Source organism: Bombina bombina, chromosome 5, assembly GCF_027579735.1.
Source record: "Bombina bombina isolate aBomBom1 chromosome 5, aBomBom1.pri, whole genome shotgun sequence".
Classification (NCBI taxonomy): domain Eukaryota; kingdom Metazoa; phylum Chordata; class Amphibia; order Anura; family Bombinatoridae; genus Bombina; species Bombina bombina.
In genome coordinates, this window is record NC_069503.1 from 1084404823 (window position 1) to 1084429317 (window position 24495).

A 24495-nucleotide genomic window follows, 5' to 3' on the forward strand; every position below is an offset into this window, starting at 1 on the left:
ACGTTAAAGTCAACTGCCAGAAGGATTCTAGTTGCATTCCAGCTAGTCAGGAGGTAGGACAGGTTAGTGAAAAACTGTTCTTGGTGTTCATTTGGGGCGTATACATTGCAAAAAATTATTTCTGTTTCATTTATAGTGCCCTTAATGATAAGGAATCTCCCTTCTTTGTCTATGATGGAGTCAGTGTGTCGGAAATTTAGGGAGGAGTGGAGGAGTATAGACACCCCTCTTTTTTTCTGGTTAACCGTCGAGTGATAGTGTAAAGGGAATTGTCTCTCCCAATATTTCGGTATTTGGGAAGTCATGAAGTGGGTTTCTTGTAGGAATATAACATTGGCCCCTAAATGTTTATATTGTGACATAGCCTTCCTTCTTTTAGGCCTCTCACATTATGTGAGACTAACGTGATGTCGGTACTAGCCATCAGAGTATTTGGGTGGTGTCTTAGGATCAGTATGTAATGGTGCGTTTTTGGTTACCTGACCCCAAGTGTTGTTGTTTTCCTCTAAGGAGTCGACCCTTGCTCCCAGGTCTGACATATCTTTCTTGATATCATTGAGGCTCTCATTCATAGAAGTGTGCATGGCATCCATCTTGGCCCACAGTTTGTCGAAGCTGTTAGTGATATCTTGTTTTGATACTAGTAGGTGAAGATCAGCTCTAGTTAGAGGTGTGTTGTCCTCTGTAATGTTAGGCTCTGATAAAGCAACTTCCTCTGATGCCCTAGATTCAGAGGTGAGTTCAGCTGGGTTATCATTCTGTGTTTGCTTGAAATAAGAGGTCACTTGAGTGTTTTTTCCTCCTCCCATCTTCTCCGTCTTATTCAATCTCTTTGACGTCATGTTGATATTCTTGAGTGGATTGTTGCTCCGGAGGTAATGGAGCTCTGAAGCCTTGTCCGGTGCTACACTTCGTCGGCTTAGCTAGGCTGGAGTGAGGTTGCGCTGGTGCAGTGGCGCGGCTCCGGTATTAAGAGGAAAGATGGCGGCTGCCACCGGACCTTTGCGCTCTAAGCAGGGCTCGATGTTCAGAGGTATGAGGCATATAAGTGGTATCGTTCGATGCACCACATGTTCATGGTGGCGGCTGTAACTTTTGTTGACCTCAATAAGGTGATTTGAATGGGTGATGGCGTTTCTCCCCGGACTGGAGTGCAGAGCTCTAGGGAAACACGTCCATCTTAGATGTAGGCTAACTCCGCCCCCCGAGCAATACATTTTAATCATTTCTAACATTTAAACATATTTCTTTAAAATGTGTAATAAATGCCATAATTTCCTTACATTAATAAGTTATATGTTCATTTGTACTGGGCTAGGTCACAATATTTCCTCTGATTATTTTAATATGAAACATCAAATTCTTTTTAATATCATATTACATCAAAGCAATGATACTGCTAATTATTCAAAAAATTAATAGCATTTAAAATCCTGATATATATATATTCATACGAATACAGTATGTTTCACATTCAGTGTACTTCTTCCTGAATATATAAATTGATGTCCATGACCAATTGTTGTCTGCAACACAAAGAAATAATTGTTAGAAATGTTAAACATTCATATATCTATTTGCAATGTTTATCAATCTCAGCAAATATTTATCTAATATGAACGCTATCTGTCACTGCTTCTTAGGTCCACAAATATCTTCATATGCTTAAAAACACAGAGGCTAAGACATTTTATGCTTTTTGTCTGAAGTATGTTTTACTGGAATCTAAGTGCAAGTTATTTTAAACAGTGAAATTTAAAATTATAATGCAAGCCATGTGCTTTGGCTGTGTGTTACCTTCCCCCAGCCGTATGTCTGCATTACGTATATTCAAGTGTCAGAGATTCAGTGAGCCATTGTGTTGTTATCACATTTGTCTGTTAGCATTTGTTTCTTTTCAAGTCACAAAGATTTGGGTGAGAGATTTCAGAGGACTTCTAAGCAATATCCTCCCCCACAGTACAGACCATTGACTCTACCAACCACAGGTTTCCTGTAACTTAAGTACTATGTTTATCTTTGTTTGGAAAGATAATTTAGTTGTAAAAGAAATCCAGCTATTTCTCTGATATTGTGTCCATTCATATCCCTGCATGGGCTTATCTATCTTAATCTGGTTCTCCTATGTCTTGTTTATCAGGAAGGGGAATCATTACGCTTGATCCAAGATTTATAACACACACAGTAAACATGGTCATTTTGAAGCAATTTGCCTTTCCTTTTGAAATAGCTCAAATGTTATCTTATGTCTGATCTAAGACCAGGAATATATAGCTATATAGATTGACCCTCTCTCTGATCACCAAATGTTTTTTAGGGCCATACGAAAAGTTCAATCACCATCTGATGGGGCCTTTAGCTTCACACCCCAGCAAGAAAGTGTTCCTTTTTAAATGATCTCTCCAAAGACAACCCTGAAAGCAATTTCTATTTATGTGACTTTGTGACCCATCCTGTGCCATTTGCAGTTTTTAGAAACTAAATGAATTATTTGATGTACACAGCCACAGATCTATTGAATAATAAGTATACCTGTGTATATCATCTAATAATATTTCAAATACCTTGATAATGTTTACAAGTAATTTTAGGAGGGGGTGATCATTTTTCCAACTCAGAGATTCTGTTTTTGAATTGTCTTTATTTTTGCCTGACATGTTGGTGTTATATCTTTCACTTGGATGTTATAAGTTGCACTGAGTTATTACAACTGGATAAACAAAAACTGTGTTTGCCTTTATTTTAGGCTGCAAAGCAACAAAATATGATTATTTTCAAGGGGGGTGATTCATTTAAATACCCAATGTATATGGCATATGCTCTGTTTGCTTTTGTTTGGATATGCTCTCTTTGTCCGGGGTGGAACAAACAGTTAAATACAAGTCCAAAAAAGTGTACTCATCTGGGCTTTTACAACATCACCATTTACTGCATAACGTAATGCAACCGGTAAATGCACATTTTTTGGACTTGTACGTGTATATACTGTGTATATATATATATATATATATATATATATATATATACACACACAGGTATATATATATATATATATATATATATATATATATATATATATATATATAACACACACAGAGAAAGTCCAGCACTCACTTACAAGCTCTCAGCTAAGATTAAAAGCAAAAATGGAAGGGTTAGTTACCGCATTTGGCCAAATGGGACAAGCCCAGGTACCACGTCAAGGTCCCTTCCAAAAACCTGGGACCCTAAAACAGCCACACAATGCAAGCTCTCAATCCAACAAACTAAGAAAAAGTGAAGGGTGCACAGGCTTATGTAGTCACCCCAGACATATACAAAACACGGAAGGGGACTGCACTCTCAGACCGGACTGGGAACACATCCCATGACCCTGCAACATGCTCAACCCTGGGTGCTCACTGGCACTCAAAGGAAGCTGTGCTGTCCCCAGAGTCACAGGAAGTTAACCCCAGACAGGTCTGGGTGCAAGAACCATAGGGAAAATTACAAAACAAATTGATACAACACACAGAGAAAGTCCAGCACTCACTCACAAGCTGTCAGCTAAGATTAAAAGCAAAAATGGAAGGGTTAGTTACCGCATTTGGCCAAATGGGACAAGCCCAGGTACCACGTCAAGGTCTCTTCCAAAAACCTGGGACCCTAAAACATCTTTGATACAGTTGTGGTGAGTGGACCATGCGCTAATTTCTAAATACCTCTAGCTCCCCTCAGGTGGTCTCCTAGTGGACCCAGTGATAATGGTATATATAGTGTTAAGAGGCGAGTGCCACAAAGGTTGAGGTGACAGGGTAAGAGGTTAAAACAATAACTTAGTGTGTGGCATATATAAAAATATGGTTTTAATACATATCAAGAAACAGTATAATATAAATCATGGATCCATGTTACAATAAATGTATAAAATCAAGGTAAAACTAAAAACATTAAAAAGTACAAATGTCTTGAAGTTGTGGTTGTTATATTAGGATAACAAAAACGTACAGATAAAAATCCAAATTAGCAGTCCTAAAAAATACAGTCCTAAATGTCCGTGATTATCAAATGGCAAATGGTGAATTCCAAGTGGTAAAATTGTGAAAAAAATGTGTGTACAAAACTATAATTCCAAAATGTCAATAGAAAATCAATAAAAAATCAATAAAAACGTCCATCAAGTGATAACAAAGTGATGAAGATAATGAGAAAAAATGTGGTGGTAGCTTCTTTAATCCAAAGATGTCTGTGTAGATGTCCAAAATAAAAAAATAATAGAAAAAATATATTTGTTCAAAAATATCCTACAAAAACCTGTGAATAAAAATAAACAATGCTGCAAAATATGTTCCCAAAAGAATATAGATATAGGTAACACACTAACTTTGGTAAGTCAACGCGTTTTGGCCCCTGTATAGGCCTTTATCAAGACTAAATAACCAAAGTAAGTATGTGAAATATAAAGGGTGTTCTGTCCAATGAATGTGTGTCAATTTTGGCGCCATTAATTAGGTCCGCCCACAACCAGTGAAGTGTCTTATGGGTAAGGGCAAGTTTGATAATTGCCCTTCTTTTAGATCGTTTGGATCATACTAAATTCTAGCTTAGTCTTGTTTAGTGGCTACAATAGTTTAACTAAAGTATCCTCAAATTAGTCTTATAAGTTACATTGTTATATTAATTGTTGAGTGGGTTATAACAAAACGCGTCAACATAACCAAAGTAAGTGTATTACCTATATCTATATTCTTTTGGGAACATATTTTGCAGCATTGTTTATTTTTATTCACAGGTTTTTGTAGGATATTTTTGAACAAATATATTTTTTCTATTATTTTTTTATTTTGGACCTCTCCACAGACATCTTTGGATTAAAGAAGCTACCACCACTTTTTTCACATTTTTTCTCATTAGCTTCATCACTTTGTCATCACTTTGTTATGACTTGATGTACGTTTTTTATTGATTTTTTATTGATTTTCTATTGACATTTTGGAATTATAATTTTGTACACACATTTTTTTCACAATTTTACCACTTAGAATTCACCATTTGCCATTTGATAATCATGGACATATAGGACTGTATTTTTTAGGACTGCTAATTTGGATTTTTATCTGTACGTTTTTGTTATCCTAATATAACAACCACCACTTCAAGACATTTGTACTTTTTAATGTTTTTAGTTTTACCTTGATTTTATACATTTATTGTAACAAGGATCCATGATTTATATTATACTGTTTCTTGATATGTATTAAAACCATATTTTTATATATACCACACACAAAGTTATTGTTTTAACCTCTTACCCCGTCACCTCAGCCTTTGTGGCGCTCGCCTCTTCACACTATATAGACCCTAAAACAGCTACACAATGCAAGCTCTCAATCCAACAAACTGGGAACAAGTGAAGGGTGCACAGGCTTATGTAATCACCCCAGACATATACAAAACACGGAAGGAGAATGCACTCTCAGACCGGCCCGGGTACACATTCCATGACCCTGCAACATGCTCAGCCCTGGGTGTTAACTGGCACTCACAAGAAGCTGTGCTGTCCCCAGAGTCACAGGCAGTTAACCCCAGACAGGAAGGGACCTTGACGTGGTACCTGGACTTGTCCCATTTGGCCAAACACGGTAACTAACCCTTCCATTTTTGCTTTTAATCTTAGCTGAGAGCTTGCGAGTGCTGGACTATGGTTCTTGCACCCTGACCTGTCTGGGGTTAACTGCCTGTGACTCTGAGGACAGCACAGCTTCCTGTGAGTACCAGTGAGCACTCAGGGCTGAGCATGTTGCAGGGACATGGGATGTGTACCTGGTCCGGTCTGAGAGTGCAGCCCCCTTCCATGTTTTATATATATATATATATATATATATATAAATATATATATATACACACAGTATATACATATATATATATATATATATATATATATATATATACACAGTGGGGCAAAAAAGTATTTAGTCAGCCACCAATTGTGCAAGTTCTCCCACTTAAGAAGATTAGAGAGGCCTGCAATTTTCATCATAGGTATACCTCAACTATGAGAGACAAAATGTGGAAACAAATCCAATCACATTGTCTGATTTGGAAAGAATTTATTTGCAAGTTATGGTGGAAAATAAGTATTTGGTCAATATCAAAAGTTCATCTCAATACTTTGTTATATATCCTTGTTTGGTAATGACAGAGGTCAAACGTTTTCTGTAAGTCTTCACAAGGTTGTCACACACTGTTGCTGGTATGTTGGCCCATTCCTGCATGCAGATCTCCTCTAGAGCAGTGATGTTTTGGGGCTGTCGCTGGGCAACACGGACTTTCAACTCCCTCCAAAGGTTTTCTATGGGGTTGAGATCTGGAGACTGGCTAGGCCACTCCAGGACCTTGAAATGCTTCTTACGAAGCCACTCCTTTGTTGCCCGGGCGGTGTGTTTGGGATCATTGTCATGCTGAAAGACCCAGCAATGTTTCATCTTCAATGCCCTTGCTGATGGAAGGAGGTTTGCACTCAAAATCTCACAATACATGGCCCCATTCATTCTTTCATGTACATGGATCAGTCGTCTTGTTCCCTTTGCAGAGAAACAGCCCCAAAGCATGATGTTGCCACCCCCATGCTTCACAGTAGGAATGGTGTTTTTTGGTTGCAACTCAGCATTCTCTCTCCTCCAAACACAACCAGTTGTGTTTCTACCAAACAGTTCTACTTTGGTTTAATCTGACCATATGACATTCTACCAATCCGCTTCTGGATCATCCAAATGCTCTCTAGCATACTTAAGACGGGCACGGACATGTACTGGCTTAAGCAGGGGGATACGTCTGGCACTGCAGGATCTGAGTCCATGGTGGCGTAGTGTGTTACTGATGGTAGCCTTTGTTACTTTGGTCCCAGCTCTCTGCAGGTCATTCACTAGGTCCCCCCGTGTGGTTCTGGGATGTTTGCTCACCATTCTTGTGATCATTTTGACCCCACGGGGTGAGATCTTGCGTGGAGCCCCAGATCAAGGGAGATTATCAGTGGTCTTGTATGTCTTCCATTTTCTAATTATTGCTCCCACAGTTGATTTCTTCACACCAAGCTGCTTGCCTATTGCAGATTCAGTCTTCCCAGCTTGGTGCAGGTCTACAATTTTGTTTCTGGTGTCCTTCGACAGCTCTTTGGTCTTCACCATAGTGGAGTTTGGAGTGTGACTGTTTGAGGTTGTGGACAGGTGTCTTTTATACTGATAACAAGTTCAAACAGGTGCCATTAATACAGGTAATGAGTGGAGGACAGAGGAGCCTCTTAAAGAAGATACAGGTCTGTGAGAGCCAGAAATCTTGCTTGTTTGTAGGTGACCAAATACTTATTTTCCACCATAATATGCAAATAAATTCTTTCCAAATCAGACAATGTGATTGTCTGGATTTGTTTCCACATTTTGTCTCTCATAGTTGAGGTATACTTATGATGAAAATTACAGGCCTCTCTCATCTTCTTAAGTGGGAGAACTTGCACAATTGGTGGCTGACTAAATACTTTTTTTGCCCCACTGTATATATATATATATATATATATATAAACTTTGTATATTCATTCTGTCTATGTGTGTCTGTCAATATATATATTATACCACGTGACAGTCCCGCATTTTGCAGGTCTGTCGTTGGTTTCCGGGAACCTTTATTCCAGGGCAATGCATTGTCCCGGAATGGAAACTGACAGCCGTGACACAGCCATGGATTGACCCAGACAGGCATCCCGGTTTTCAGGGTGGCTGTCTGTTTAGAGAGCTGAGAGCCAGGCTTAAAGCAGTACACTGGTCTGTGTGGAAAAATGGCCAGGACAGCTTCCCGCAGCAGATTTAGACACGTCCCAGGCGCCAGTATGAGGGAGGGAAGTGTGATATGACGTATGTCATATCCCCGCCTCTCATTACATGGTTCTTCCGCCGCGGATCGTAACTACGGGAGTTTTGCAGGAGACGGAGAGGAGACAGCTATCAGGACAGGTAGGTATTTTATTATACTTACCTGCCACTGGCCTTTGCCCCCCCCCCAAAACAAAAAAGACGACAAATATACTCCAACAGAAACTCCCGGCTAGATTTGGAGTTTTGTCGGTAACGACCCGAAAAACTAACGCCGGCTTTTTTCTGGCCGCAGCATAAAAATAACTCTGGTATTGAGAGTCCACATAAAGGCTGCGTTAGGCTCCAAAAAAGGAGCGTAGAGCATTTTTAACGCAGCTTCAACTCTCGATACCAGAGTTGCTTACGCAAGTGGCCAGCCTCAAAAACGTGCTCGTGCACGATTCTCCCATAGGAAACAATGGGGCTGTTTGAGCTGAAAAAAAACCTAACACCTGCAAAAAAGCCGCGTTAAGCTCCTAACGCAGCCCCATTGTTTGCTATGGGGAAACACTTCCTACGTCTGCACCTAACACTTTAACATGTACCCTGAGTCTAAACACCCCTAACCTTACACTTATTAACCCCTAATCTGCCGCCCCCGCTATCGCTGACCCCTGCATATTATTATTAACCCCTAATCTGCCGCTCCGTAAACCGCCGCTACTTACATTATCCCTATGTACCCCTAATCTGCTGCCCCTAACACCGCCGACACCTATATTACATCGGGAGCTGAAGAGGTCCATGATCCGGATGAAGTCTTCTATCAACGGCATCTTCAATCTTCTTTCTTCCGGATCCATCTTGCAGACCTCCGACGCGGAACATCCTGCTGGCCCGACGGACTAACGACGAATGACGGTTCCTTTAAGGGACGTCATCCAAGATGGCGTCCCTCGAATTCCGATTGGCTGATAGGATTCTATCAGCCAATCGGAATTAAGGTAGGAATATTCTGATTGGCTGATGGAATCAGCCAATCAGATTCAAGATTTAAATTCAATCCGATTGGCTGATTCAATCGCCGACCCCTATATTATATTTATTAACCCCTAATCTGCCGCCCACAACGTCCCCTCCACCTAACTACACTTATTAACCCCTAATCTACCGAGCGGACCTGAGTGCTACTATAATAAAGTTATTAACCCCTAATCCGCCTCACTAACCCTATAATAAATAGTATTAACCCCTAATCTGCCCTCCCTAACATCGCCGACACCTAACTTCAATTATTAACCCCTAATCTGCCGACCGGAGCTCACCGCTATTCTAATAAATGTATTAACCCCTAAAGCTAAGTCTAACCCTAACACTAACACCCCCCTAAGTTAAATATAATTTACATCTAACGAAATTAATTAACTCTTATTAAATAAATTATTCCTATTTAAAGATAAATACTTACCTGTAAAATAAATCCTAATATAGCTACAATATAAATTATAATTATATTATAGCTATTTTAGGATTTATATTTATTTTACAGGTAACTTTGTATTTATTTTAACCAGGTACAATAGCTATTAAATAGTTAAGAACTATTTAATAGCTAAAATAGTTAAAATAATTACAAATTTACCTGTAAAATAAATCCTAACCTAAGTTACAATTAAACCTAACACTACACTATCAATAAATTAATTAAATAAACTACCTACAATTACCTACAATTAACCTAACACTACACTATCAATAAATTATTTAAATATAATTCCTACAAATAAATACAATTAAATAAACTAGCTAAAGTACAAAAAATAAAAAAGAACTAAGTTACAAAAAATAATTTTTTTTTACAAACATAAGAAAAATATTACAACAATTTTAAACTAATTACACCTACTCTAAGCCCCCTAATAAAATAACAAAGACCCCCAAAATAACAAAATGCCCTACCCTATTCTAAATTACTACATTTCAAAGCTCTTTTACCTTACCAGCCCTGAACAGGGCCCTTTGCGGGGCATGCCCCAAGAAATTCAGCTCTTTTGCCTGTAAAAAAACCATACAATACCCCCCCCCCCAACATTACAACCCACCACCCACATACCCCTAATCTAACCCAAACCCCCCTTAAATAAACCTAACACTAAGCCCCTGAAGATCTTCCTACCTTGTCTTCACCCTACCAGGTTCACCGATCCGTCCTGAAGAGCTCCTCCGATGTCCTAATCCAAGCCCAAGCGGGGGGCTGAAGAGGTCCATGATCCGGCTGAAGTCTTCATCCAAGCGGGAGCTGAAGAGGTCCATGATCCGGATGAAGTCTTCTATCAACGGCATCTTCAATCTTCTTTCTTCCGGATCCATCTTGCAGACCTCCGACGCGGAACATCCTCTTCTCCCGACGCCTACTAGCCGAATGACGGTTCCTTTAAGGGACGTCATCCAAGATGGCGTCCCTCGAATTCCGATTGGCTGATAGGATTCTATCAGCCAATCGGAATTAAGGTAGGAATATTCTGATTGGCTGATGGAATCAGCCAATCAGAATCAAGATCAATCCGATTGGCTGATCCAATCAGCCAATCAGATTGAGCTTGCATTCTATTGGCTGTTCCGATCAGCCAATAGAATGCGAGCTCAATCTGATTGGCTGATTGGATCAGCCAATCGGATTGATCTTGATTCTGATTGGCTGATTCCATCAGCCAATCAGAATATTCCTACATTAATTCCGATTGGCTGATAGAATCCTATCAGCCAATCGGAATTCGAGGGACGCCATCTTGGATGACGTCCCTTAAAGGAACCGTCATTCGGCTAGTAGGCGTCGGGAGAAGAGGATGTTCCGCGTCGGAGGTCTGCAAGATGGATCCGGAAGAAAGAAGATTGAAGATGCCGTTGATAGAAGACTTCATCCGGATCATGGACCTCTTCAGCTCCCGCTTGGATGAAGACTTCAGCCGGATCATGGACCTCTTCAGCTCCCGCTTGGATGAAGACTTCATCCGGATCATGGACCTCTTCAGCCCCCCGCTTGGGCTTGGATTAGGACATCGGAGGAGCTCTTCAGGGCGGATCGGTGAACCTGGTAGGGTGAAGACAAGGTAGGAAGATCTTCAGGGGCTTAGTGTTAGGTTTATTTAAGGGGGGTTTGGGTTAGATTAGGGGTATGTGGGTGGTGGGTTGTAATGTTGGGGGGGGGTATTGTATGTTTTTTTTACAGGCAAAAGAGCTGAATATCTTGGGGCATGCCCCGCAAAGGGCCCTGTTCAGGGCTGGTAAGGTAAAAGAGCTTTGAAATGTAGTAATTTAGAATAGGGTAGGGCATTTTGTTATTTTGGGGGTCTTTGTTATTTTATTAGGGGGCTTAGAGTAGGTGTAATTAGTTTAAAATTGTTGTAATATTTTTCTTATGTAAATATTTTTTTATTTTTTGTAACTTAGTTCTTTTTTATTTTTTGTACTTTAGCTAGTTTATTTAATTGTATTTATTTGTAGGAATTGTATTTAATTAATTTATTGATAGTGTAGTGTTAGGTTAATTGTAGGTAATTGTAGGTAGTTTATTTAATTAATTTATTGATAGTGTAGTGTTAGGTTTAATTGTAACTTAGGTTAGGATTTATTTTACAGGTAAATTTGTAATTATTTTAACTATTTTAGCTATTAAATAGTTCTTAACTATTTAATAGCTATTGTACCTGGTTAAAATAAATACAAAGTTACCTGTAAAATAAATATAAATCCTAAAATAGCTATAATATAATTATAATTTATATTGTAGCTATATTAGGATTTATTTTACAGGTAAGTATTTATCTTTAAATAGGAATAATTTATTTAATAAGAGTTAATTAATTTCATTAGATTTAAATTATATTTAACTTAGGGGGTGTTAGTGTTAGGGTTAGACTTAGCTTTAGGGGTTAATACATTTATTAGAATAGCGGTGAGCTCCGGTCGGCAGATTAGGGGTTAATAATTGAAGTTAGGTGTCGGCGATGTTAGGAAGGGCAGATTAGGGGTTAATACTATTTATTATAGGGTTAGTGAGGCGGATTAGGGGTTAATAACTTTATTATAGTAGCGGTGCGGTCCGCTCGGCAGATTAGGGGTTAATAAGTGTAGGCAGGTGGAGGCGACGTTGAGGGGGGCAGATTAGGGGTTAATAAATATAATATAGGGGTCGGCGGTGTTAGGGGCAGCAGATTAGGGGTACATAGCTATAATGTAGGTGGCGGCGCTTTGCGGTCGGCAGATTAGGGGTTAATTATTGTAGGTAGCTGGCGGCGACGTTGTGGGGGGCAGATTAGGGGTTAATAAATATAATACAGGGGTCGGCGGTGTTAGGGGCAGCAGATTAGGGGTACATAAGTATAACGTAGGTGGCGGTCGGCAGATTAGGGGTTAAAAAAATTATTCAAGTGTCGGCGATGTGGGGGGACCTCGGTTTAGGGGTACATTGGTAGTTTATGGGTGTTAGTGTACTTTAGAGTACAGTAGTTAAGAGCTTTATAAACCGGCGTTAGCCCAGAAAGCTCTTAACTACTGACTTTTTTCCTGCGGCTGGAGTTTTGTCGTTAGATGTCTAACGCTCACTTCAGAAACGACTCTAAATACCGGAGTTAGAAAGATCCCATTGAAAAGATAGGATACGCAATTGACGTAAGGGGATCTGCTGTATGGAAAAGTCGCGGCTGAAAAGTGAGCGTTAGACCCTATTTTGAGTGACTCCAAATACCGGCGGTAGCCTAAAACCAGCATTAGGAGCCTCTAACGCTGGTTTTCACGGCTAACGCCAAACTCCAAATCTAGGTCCATGTTTCTACATTTTCAGAGAAAAGCCTACTCTGGCATAATATTCAAATGCTGAGCCATTTTAGATCAAAGTGTTAGTATTTTTCACACAACACATCTTAATAGTAAATGTTTTTTTTCCTGTGAGGTACCAACATAAATCATACATTATTTTTTTTTCTCATCAGCCCTTATTGTTTTTGTTTGTTTGTTTTTTTTTTTTTTTTATAATTTTATTTATAACCAATGAAAGGCACAATGTTACAAAATATATTCCATCACCCACCTCACAGGGCGGTGTTTGAGACAAGAATTACGTTACAGTATATTTCAACATTACAGCATGTAAAATTGCATATTCTCCGATGAATCTTTAAATTTTTGATAAAAGAGTACTTGTACCACATCATTGGGGTTTTTTAATATTTTTTAACTAAACAACAACTACTAATACACACATCACACACACAAACCAATCAACCAACCAAAATATAACAAGCAACCAGTCCCATCCACAGGGCAGTCTAAAGTTCCAATATTTGTAGACGTTCCGCCCAGTCGTCCACAGGACAATATTAGTAACAGATTCTCTTAAAGTAAGGGGAATCACAATAAGATGCTGAGTGGCTTACCATATACCTATGCCATATGTTTATAACCTGAGTAACGAGCCTGCTCAGAAGTAATAGTGCTCCTAACCCTGATACAAGAAACAGTCGGGCTCATGTAATAGCCTCGTTCAAACATGCGCACAAGATAAAATGTGAATAGTGCAAGAGCAGAAAAGTTAGAGTATGATATGTTTCCCTCATTCACTCCGTTGAGCAGGGGGGTCATGCAGATTAATGTAAGCATTATGAGTTAAAATGATTTGTAAGGGCAAACTTATGTATGTCAACCCAACTTAAGCCAGCTGCAATGATGCAAAAGGGTTACATTACTTATTGTTGGATATGGTATTAAGGCTCTCAATTATATAGGCGAAGTAAGAGAACATTTTCACCATTAAAGGGTTGCTTTAGCTTTTTGGACTTCTGGTCACAATACTTTTTCGGTAGATAGGATCGGGCTCTGGCAAATAAATATTATGCTAGGGTACCGAGGGAAACCACATATACATTGTGTGGATCAAACAGGCTGCATAAAGGACAAACAGCAAAAGAAAATAAAATAATAGTAATAAAAAACAAACAAACAAAAACAATAAAATAAGATTTCTTCTCCTGACCCTGATACAAGAAACAGTCGGGCTCAAGTAATAGCCTCATTCAAACATGCGCACAAGATAAAATGTGAATAGTGCAAGAGCAGAAAAGTTAGAGTATGATATGTTTCCCTCATTCACTCCGTTGAGCAGGGAGGTCATGCAGATTAATGTAAGCATTATGAGTTAGAATGATTTGTAAGGGCAAACTTATGTATGTCAACCCAATTTAAGCCAGCTGCAATGATGCAAAAGGGTTATATTACTTATTGTTGGATATGGTATTAAGGCTCTCAATTATATAGGCGAAGTAAGAGAACATTTAAAGCTGAGGTCAATGCAGCTGGTGTATTTACAGGAGTTTAAGGTGTCCTATGGAGCCCACCTACATTTGCCAGTCAATTTTAATCCAACTATAGTTTTGCAGACATTAACCATCATTGGTTAAAATAATAGGCCGCTTAACTATATAGCTGCTGTGAGAAGAACTCTCTGAGGGGTTACAGAGCACGGTCTGACTTCACCATTAAAGGGTTGCTTTAGCTTTTTAGACTTCTGGTCACAGTACTTTTTCGGTAGATAGGATCGGGCTCTGGCAAATAAATATTATGCTAGGGTACCGAGGGAAACCACATATACATTGTGTGGATCAAACAGGCTGCATAAAAGGACAAACAGCAAAAAAATAAAATACTAATAATAAAAAACAAACAAAAACAATAAAATAAGATTTCTTAAACTAAACCTAGTAACCAAATCTCACAACATAGATCAAGCAGTGGAGCGGTAGTTAACCAGATATTATGTCAGTAATTGCCGTTGCTTAAATTATGGGACAAGAACTGTATAGTAATATATGGTGAGGCTGTGGTTTAGATTCCAAATGATTCATTTGTGAGGTAGTCACCCATGATCTCATATGAAGAAAATTATAAAGGGGATCGTATTCCTCAGCAACTTTCAGATAGTAACCATCAAATACATATCTAATCATGCGCTGCTTGCCCATGTGTTATGTCTATGCTGATGTAAAGATTACCACGGTTGGGGCAAATTTAAAGACACCGTGGACATAGGTCCATCGTTTCTATTGAGAAAGGTGGCACAGAGCATGAAGCGTTCAAGTACTGATTGTGTGGCACGCACCTAATACTAACAATGAAAACCTAAGCTGAGAATTATACTAATTGAGACTATCGTTTCCATGTTAGACATTGTGGATCACAGTGAGCTCTGAAGCTAACGGCCATTAAGACCAACACATCCCTACCAAATTGTAGCGAACAAGCAATTTAGCATGCATAGAATCGCTGCTTACACAGGCCCCAGTTGTAGGTCCATGTAGCGCTATTAATTAAATAAAGAAAGAAAGAAAACCGGGTTATGCACATTCAAATAGTATGATGAAATAAAACAAAATGAATTACTAACTAAACCAGTATATAACACCATAAGTTCATTATGACAGTCACCCATTTTTCCCCACAGTAGATCAGTGTGGAGAGGGGAGCATACCACGTGGAGATATGCCGAGGCATCTAGTAGATAATACAAAGGTGGTGGCAAGTCTCCCCCGCATCAGCATGACCCACCAAGCAGAGGGGAGCCGCACCGTGAAAATGGGTGAGTTAGTCTCAGAGGAGTATGTCAGCCAATGCCTCTAGCTCTGCGGGTGAGTCCAGGTACCCCCAAGGGGCAACGGTCAGGCAGCCAACTTGCTCGCTGTGTAGACAAAAACGGGAAAGGATCTCCATCCGACAGATACATTTGCCGGTGTCGAAGGGGAGACATGGCCGCGCCCCCTACAAGTGCAGAGAGCCCAGGTGGAAATTCAGGAAGGGGCCTTCGCGGGTCAAGACTTGAATGGTGTGGGGTATCGCCATCAGTTATGGAAAAGTCCTGCAGCGATACTGTTATACCCGTCAGCTCCGCGCCCTGTCCCTCCGTGTCCTGTATTAGGACCTCCATTGGGGTGCAGATTTCACGGATCTCCTCAGGTGAGTGCAACTTGTGTTCTGAGTGGCAGGGCAAGGATCCTTTGGTCAGGTCTAGAAGTAGGGTTGTTGGGTTATCAGATGCGGTGCGACTCTGCAGAGTTGTAGCGGTATCGTGTGGCGAGTCCCATACTGCGGAGCCAATTTGCTTATTCACAGGCTCAGGTGTCTTACGATGGGCCTCCCCAGTCAGCCGAATCACTTCATGCAGGGTTTTAAGACTGCAGGCCAAACGGTCAAACATAGGTAGGAAAGAGTCAAATATCTGTGTAATAACATATTGTTCTGCCTCCATCAGGTAGGAAACCAACAGAAAAGGTTATGTGATATTTGCTATGTACAATGTGGCGCTGTAAAACACGCCACGTTGCCAAATGGCTTCTTGCTTTTACTATGGCCTCCGTGGGAGAGAAGATGGTAATTTCTCTATCCGCCTTAGTTCTCAGACACGTAACTGTCAAGAGATATGCAGATGGCAGTGAATTCAGGCTGCATAAAGGTTTTGCTTTCTCAAGGTGTCTCAGAGCTTCAGAAAAGTGCAGCCATCTTGGAACGCCACCCACCGGAAGTCTGTTTGTTTGTTTTTTAAATCAGACCAAGCAATTTTAGAAGATACGTTTGTTTTGTGGAAATACCAACATTTTAACCTTAAATATACCTGTCTTGTCAGTTAAATGTCATCCAGGCAACAGTTCTAATTATGCCTTAAATGATTTGTGCATTATGTATGTGTATAACATGCATGAGGTGCTCCATGTCTGTTTTGTGTATTTGTGCCTGTGAGTTTATCTGAGGAGTGGATGCCTGTGCTCTTTTGTGCTGCCCTAGGCACTGAGAAATCTGATACCCTCTCAACCGCACCCCAATAATTGTAGCTAATATTTTCCTGATATTTTTCTACCAACGGTACCTGGAAGGGTCTAAACTGGTGTCCACTGTTTGCTTTTTTTCTTTTTTCTTTCAGAAATTGGCACAAAAAAAAAAAAAAGATATCAAAATCTTTTTTTTTTTTTTTTGGGGGGGGGGGTCCCTGAATGGCAGTTTGGAAATGTGGTCACCCTAATATATATAGACCCGTATAGTCTATTGCTTATAATGTCTCATGATCTGCTTGACTGTCCAGAATTTCTTTTAAAGGACAGCTGCCAACCCTATCTATGACTAGACGGTAAGAAGCTTCTGATCCCATTTGCAATAATAATTTATATTGAAGTGCAAAAAAATATTTATTGGGGTGCCAAAATAATATATAATGGAGAGCAAAATTAATACATTACAGAGCACAATATTAATATTTACTGGGGCACAAAAATCATCTGTAAAAGCTAAATGAGAAGCACAAAAACAATGAAAACTTAGATCTATTTTCTTCCATGACAGTTTGTTGAAGAGGGGGGGTTAACAAAGCTACTAGTGGGGCTGTATAAATATTTCTATTGGTTTATATATGACTTACATGGAGAATAATTGTTTATTTTCAATGATAAATAAAGTGCAGATACTAATCCAACTGGATAAATTTATCATTGCATCTCCTCAGCTCTCCTATGGAGAAGCGTAAAATAAACAAACCATTTTTTGATACAATTGAGGGCACAAATGTACTTCTCTAAAGTAGAGCAGAGCAAAAAGTAAAAACAGAAATGCCGCAGCAGTGTACGATTAAGGCCTATGAGGCTGAAACTTTGCATGTTCAGACATCCCAACTCTCCCTGAAGTTCAGGGAGTCTCCCTCATTGTAATAGCGGCTCCCTGACGCCTGCAAATAAAATGCAATCTCCCTGAAACTACAAGTACCATGATCCAATGTGGCCCAAATCCGGAAACAGAGTTTCTTTAAGGAATGCCTCTAGTTGCTGTGACGTCATCGAGCAGGAAGGCGTTGTCTGTCTTTACTTTCATCGTATTGCGTGTCTGCCACCACCCCTCCTGCTGTTTTGAGGCAGGAATTAGGCTGTTGGGGGAGGAGGAGAATCAGCAGCAGGCAACATTGGCTGCAGCATAAGCTGAGTGAGAACTGAGAAAGAGGGCAAAGAGAGTGCACCCCTTTGAGGGAGGAGATAGACACCTCTGCTATCAGGTCCTTATCAAACTGACCCTTTTTGTGAGTACAAAACATAATAAGAAATAACCTCTCAATCTCAAAATCACACACGTTCCCAGTCACAAAATCAGAGTCATACAGGGACAACTATACTGAGTACTTCACACGCTGGGACGCTATGGAACCCTCAAAGCTTGCATCAGTAACCAAAAAGCCCCCACTGATTTTAATAACATAAAACACAAATACTACCTTATTTACTGCACGTAATTAAACTTTGTATTCTAAAATATTTGAGCATTCAACAAGCATACGATCACTGGAAAATAGGTTTGTTGTATGTGGTTGTGCAATAAAGCTACTTTTGTTGTTTGTTAATGTGAGTTTAGTGGGAAGCTACTTTAATGGTTAGTCTCAATCTTATTTATGGTTTCCAGGTGTCCAGTATATAACGGGGGGGGGGGGAGGAGGCATGCAGCGTAGAAGCCAGTGAAGCTACCTACCGGTTGGTAGGGCGGTATGCAGTAACCTCAGCTACGTGCACCCACTTGGTGAATCTGCCGCCCCCGCTATCGCTGACACCTACATTATATTATTAACCCCTAATCTGCCGCTCCGGACACCGCCGCCACCTACATTATCCCTCTAAACCCCTAATCTACTGCCCCCAACATCGCCGACACTTACATTATATTTATTAACCCCTAATCTGCCCCCCCAACGTCGCCGCAACTATATTAAATTTATTAACCCCTAATCTTCCGACCCCAACGCCGCCGCTACTATATTAAATTTATTAACACCTAAACCTAAGTCTAACCCTAAGTCTACCCCCTAACTTAAATATAATTTAAATTAAACGAAATAAATTTAACATAATTAAATAAATTATTCCTATTTAAAACTAAATACTTACCTATAAAATAAACCCTAACATAGCTACAATATAACTAATAGTTACATTGTAGCTAGCTTAGGATTTATATTTATTTTACAGGCAACTTTGTAATTATTTTAACTAGGTACAATAGTTATTAAAAAGTTATTAACTATTTAATAACTACCTAGCTAAAATAAGTACAAAATTACCTGTAAAATAAATCCTAACCTAAGTTACAATTACACCTAAAACTAAACTATTTGTAATTTAGTATAGGGTAGGGAATTTTATTATTTTGGGGGGCTTTTTTATTTTATTAGGGGGATTAGATTAGGTGTAATTAGTTTAAAATTCTTGTAATTCTTTTTTTTTTCTCTGTAATTTAGTGTTTGTTTTTTTCCGTAATTTAGTTTATTTAATTTAATTGTAATTAATTGTAGGTAGTTTAGATAATTTATTTAATGATAGTTTAGTGTTAGGTTTAATTGTAACTTAGGTTAGGATTTATTTTACAGGTATTTTTGTACTTATTTTAGCAAGGTAGTTATTAAATAGTTAATAACTATTTAATAACTATTGTACCTAGTTAAAATAATTACAAAGTTGCCTGTAAAATAAATATAAATCCTAAGCTAGCTACAATGTAACTATTAGTTATATTGTTGCTATCTTAGGGTTTATTTTATAGGTATTTAGTTTTAAATAGGAATAATTTATTTAATTATGTTAAATTTATTTTGTTCAATTTAAATTAAGTTAGGGGGGGGGTTAGGGTTAAACTTAGGTTTAGGGGTTAATACCTTTAATATAGTAGCTGCAAAGTTGGGGTGGCAGATTAGGGGTTAATAAATGTAAGTAGGTGTCGGCGATGTTAGGGACGGCAGATTAGGGGTTAATAAAATTTAACTAGTGTTAGGGTTAATATATTTATTAATGTGGCGGCGATGTCCAATCGGCAGATTAGGGGTTAATATATTTATTAAAATGTTTCCGATGTGGGGGGGGGGGCTCGGTTTAGGGGTTAATAGGTAGTTTAGGTGTGTTAGTGTACTTTTAGCACTTTAGTTAAGAGTTTTATGTTCCGGGGTTAGCCCATAAAACTCTTAACTACTGACTTTTAAATGCGGTAGGAGTCTTGACAGGAGAGGGTCTACCGCTCACTTCTTCCAAGACTCGTAATACCAGCGTTAGGCAAATCCCATGGAAAAGATAGGATACACAATTGACGTAAGGGGATTTGCGTTAGCCTCGAGTCGCGGAAGAAAAGTGAGCGGTACACCTGTACCTGCCAGACTCGTAATACCAGCGGGCGTTAAAAAGCAGCGTTAGTACCTCTCAACGCTGCTTATTAAGGCTAACGCCAAACTCGTAATCTAGGCGCATAGAATTACAAGGACTGCTCTCCTCGTTCTTGATAAATCTGGCCTAGTAGGTGTGGTACGTACAACAAAAGGAATTTACTAATACACTAGATAGATGAACGACAACGTATTTTAACACCATAGAAAGACAGAGCGGGAGGAACTGTTGGTTTTGATATTGTTACAATGTGTCTGTGTATTTATTAGTTGCTGGATGATGAGGAAGTCACTCAATGAATAAACGTAAACACAAGTTTTAAGAAAATAGCAATCAACAAACCACTCTCTTTGACAAAATTGCGGATAGGTATCGCCTACTTTTGTCTCACATGACCACCTTGTCGAAATGAGGAAGGCGTTGCCAAGGTGACAGGAAGTCATGTGACAATTCACCTTGGAGACAGCGGCTAAGAAAAACTAAGAAAAAGTGAAGGGTGCACAGGCTTATGTAGTCACCCCAGACATATACAAAACACGGAAGGGGACTGCACTCTCAGACCGGACTGGGTACACATCCCATGACCCTGCAACATGCTTAACCCTGGGTGCTCACTGGCACTAACAGGAAGCTGTGATGTCCCCAGAGTCACAGGAAGTTAACCCCAGACAGGTCTGGGTGCAAGAACCAAAGGGAAAATTACAAAACAAATTAATACAACACACAGAGAAAGTCCAGCACTCACTTACAAGCTGTCAGCTAAGATTAAAAGCAAAATTGAAAGGTTAGTTACCGCATCTGGCCAAATAGGACAAGCCCAGGTACCACGTCAAGATCCCTTCCAAAAACCTGGGACCTCAAAACAGCTACACAATGCAAGCTCTCAATCCAACAAACTGGGAACAAGTGAAGGGTGCACAGGCTTATGTAATCACCCCAGACATATACAAAACACGGAAGGAGAATGCACTCTCAGACCGGCCCGGGTACACATTCAATGACCCAGCAACATGCTCAGCCCTGGGTGCTCACTGGCACTCACAGCAAGTTGTGCTGTCCCCAGAGTCACAGGCAGTTAACCCCAGACAGGAAGGGACCTTGACGTGGTACCTGGGCTTGTCCCATTTGGCCAAATGCGGTAACTAACCCTTCCATTTTTGCTTTTAATCTTAGCTGAGAGCTTGTGAGTGCTGGACTTTCTCTGTGTGTTGTATGTGTCAGTATTCTGCGCTGACCCGGAAGTCTCTTGTCTCAACACAGTGTTGTCGCGGCCTGTGATTGGCTGGCTTTGGGAGCAGTCAGAGGGTTCTCTGGGAACTGTGGGAGGTAGTTCGGCTGAGGTGCTCCTGCTGTTTTGAGGCAGGAATTAGGCTCTTGGGGGAGGAGGAGAATCAGCAGCAGGCAACATTGGCTGCAGCATAAGCTGAGTGAGAACTGAGAAAGAGGGCAAAGAGAGTGCGTCCCTTTGAGGGAGGAGATAGAAACCCCTGCTGTTAGGTCCTTATCAAACTGACCCTTTTTGCTAGTACAAAACATAATAAGAAATAGCCTCTCAAACTCAAAATCACACACTCCCAGTCAAAAAATCCATGTCGTACAGGGACAACTATACTGAGTACTTCACAAGCTGGGACGCTATGGAATCCTCAAAGCATGCATCAGTAACCAAAAAGCCCCCACTGATTTTAATAACATAAAACACAAATACTACCTTATTTACTGCCTGTAATTAAACTTTGTATTATAAAATATTTGAGCATTCAACAAGCATACGATCACTGGAAAATAGGTTTGTTGTATGTGGTTGTGCAATAAAGCTAATTTTGTTGTTTGTTAATGTGAGTTTAGTGGGAAGCTACTAGGTTTGCACCAATACCATTTTATTAAGACCGAGTACAAATACCGATACTTTTTTTTCAAATACTCACGATACCAATTACCGATACTTTTTTAATGTCATGACAGTTTACCAAGCACAATACAGACTAATGATTTAAGATTGCTTCTTTATAATTATGAACTGTATCTCAAAAGACATTTTGAAATAATAAAACAGTTTTATGTGCTTGTTGTCACAAAGTTCACAGAACATGTTTATAAATAAAATTATTACACTAACATATATTAATAATAACAACAATAAATAACAGCTGCAGCAGCTGGGATTGGAAAGATACAATTTAAAGGGGCGATTACTGGATGCAAATGGGTTGTAGGGTGCCTATATAACTGATAAATCTGACACTTGTACTTAATACAAAGTTGTATAATTTAATTCTGAAAATAATATTGGGGAAGGAGTGTCCCAGTAATCCCCTTTGAGAAAAATTGGGCATTTGCATTCTACTGACTCAACAGAAAATAGGGTTGGTCTTCATATTTTTCCAGGGCTGCTTTTTATTCCCAGTCCAGCCCTGGCTAAGGGTGTTCCTCAGAGTACAGTATGTTTTGAGCATAATTGTGCAAGATGAGAGGCTTCCAGTTGTAAAGTAGCAGCTTTTAAAGCACTGCTCTGACGTAAAATAATACAAATAACAGCAATTTGTATTGGCAGAACAGAAGTGAACAATTTTTAGTTTAGTCTCCACTCCAGCTTAAAATGAAATGGAAACATACAGTTTGAAAAACGCCACAAGATGGCATATGGGTAGGAATTGGAGGTATCGGTTTATTTGCACAAGTACAAGTACTCATGCAAATACTTGGTATCGGAACTGATACCGATACTAGTATTGGTGCAACCCTAGAAGCTACTTTAATGAAAAGTAAAAGAGGATAGAGGAATCCTCACAGGAGGTGCACTTGAGACCAAAAATGTTAAGTCTCTATCTTATTTAGGGTTTCCAGGTGTCCAGTATATAAGGGGGGGGGGGGCACGCAGAAGCTGGTGAAGCCACCTACCGATTGGTAGGGGGGTATGCAGTAACCTCAGCTACGTGCACCCACTTGGTGATCAGTATTTCCCAAGAGAATTTCATCTGGTGCTGAGACTGTCTGTGGGTAAAGAAGAGCCGAGGAGAAACATTAGAATTACAAGGACAGCTCTCCTCGTGCTTGATACATCTGGCCTAGTAGGTACAACAAAAGGGATTTACTAATACACTAGATAGATTAGCAACAACGTATTTTAACACCATAAAAAGACAGAGCGGGAGGAACTGCTGGTTTTGATATTGTTACAATGTGTCTGTGTATTTATTAGTTGCTGGATGATGAGGAAGTCACACAATGAATAAAGGTAAACACAAGTTTTAAGCAAATAGCAATCAACAAACCCAGGTACCACTCTCTTTGACAAAATTGCGAATAGGTACCGCCTACTTTTGTCTCACATGACCACCTTCTCGAAATGAGGAAGGCGTTGCCAAGGTGACAGGAAGTCATGTGACAATTCACCTTGGAGACAGCGGCGTATGCGTCAGTATTCTGCGCTGACCCGGAAGTCTCTTGTCTCAACACAGTGTCGTCGCGGCCTGTGATTGGCTGGTTTTGGGAGCAGTCAGAGGGTTCTCTGGGAACTGCGGGAGGTAGTTCGGCTGAGGTGCTAAGGGGAAAATGAAGCTCCCCGGAGACTAAATTGTGCGAACCGAGAGAAGTGCTAGCGCCTTGCATGTACGGAGCAACGTACTGAACAAGGACAGAGATTGGAGGTGAGAATGGGAGAGATCGGGAGGAGCAAATGGGAGACTCGGGGTGTCTTTAGCGCTGGGAGGTGTTTGAGGTAAGCGCTAAGTGACAGAACCATTACGGGCACAGAGTAGTAAACCAGGCTGGAGAACAGGTAAGAGACTGACTTGTTAGCAACAGTAATGAATAGTGGGTCAGACTGGCAGTCTGTGGTAATGGGAAGAGAGTGGCTGGGGAACAGGGAAATATAAACCGAGGTGCCAGAGACACACCCGAAATGTAGCTGGTTAGCAAATGGCAGTCTGAGGTAATGTATGTAAATGGATTGGTAGATCTGAGTGAAATTTAGGAGGTAAGCAACGAGAGCCTAATCGGTACGGGATCACTAAACTTATGTGGTAATAAAATTAGAGACTAAGTTTTCAAGGGGTGAGATATATCTGTGGCCAAGTTCATTTAGATTATAGAGTTTAAGGAAAAAACACTTGGTGTTTTAAGGTGAGAAAAAAAGACCAAGAGAGCTATGGAAATATAGAATAATTGACAAATGTGAGAAGCTGATGTTTGAGTTTAAGAAATAGAAAACTGGGAAGTAGTAAAATTATATTTGTTTTAGGGTTAGAGTGTCTGGCTGGAGTCAGAGAAATAGAAGAAGGCTCAAGGTGTGAGCCACATTATAAGGGATCAGGATGATACACTGCAGTTTAAGGATGATTAAGCTAAGGTAAGTATATGTTAAGTCTATATTGCACAATATAGACTTAACATATACTTACCTTAGCTTAATCGCTATATTCCTGGCAAAACAGCCTGTCTGT

General features: G+C 39.8%; 1 protein-coding gene across 3 annotated transcripts in view; it reads left to right on the forward strand.

Annotated features, from left to right (window-relative positions):
- Positions 1–23529: 23529 nt before the first annotated feature.
- The window catches only part of PHF20L1 (PHD finger protein 20 like 1), a 584626-nt gene continuing 583660 nt past the window's right edge, over positions 23530–24495 (forward strand). For all 3 annotated transcript variants that reach the window (XM_053715368.1, XM_053715369.1, XM_053715370.1), the window contains exon 1: positions 23530–23700. The gene's annotated coding sequence lies outside the window, so the exon portion shown is untranslated. The remainder of the gene's footprint in view (positions 23701–24495) is intronic.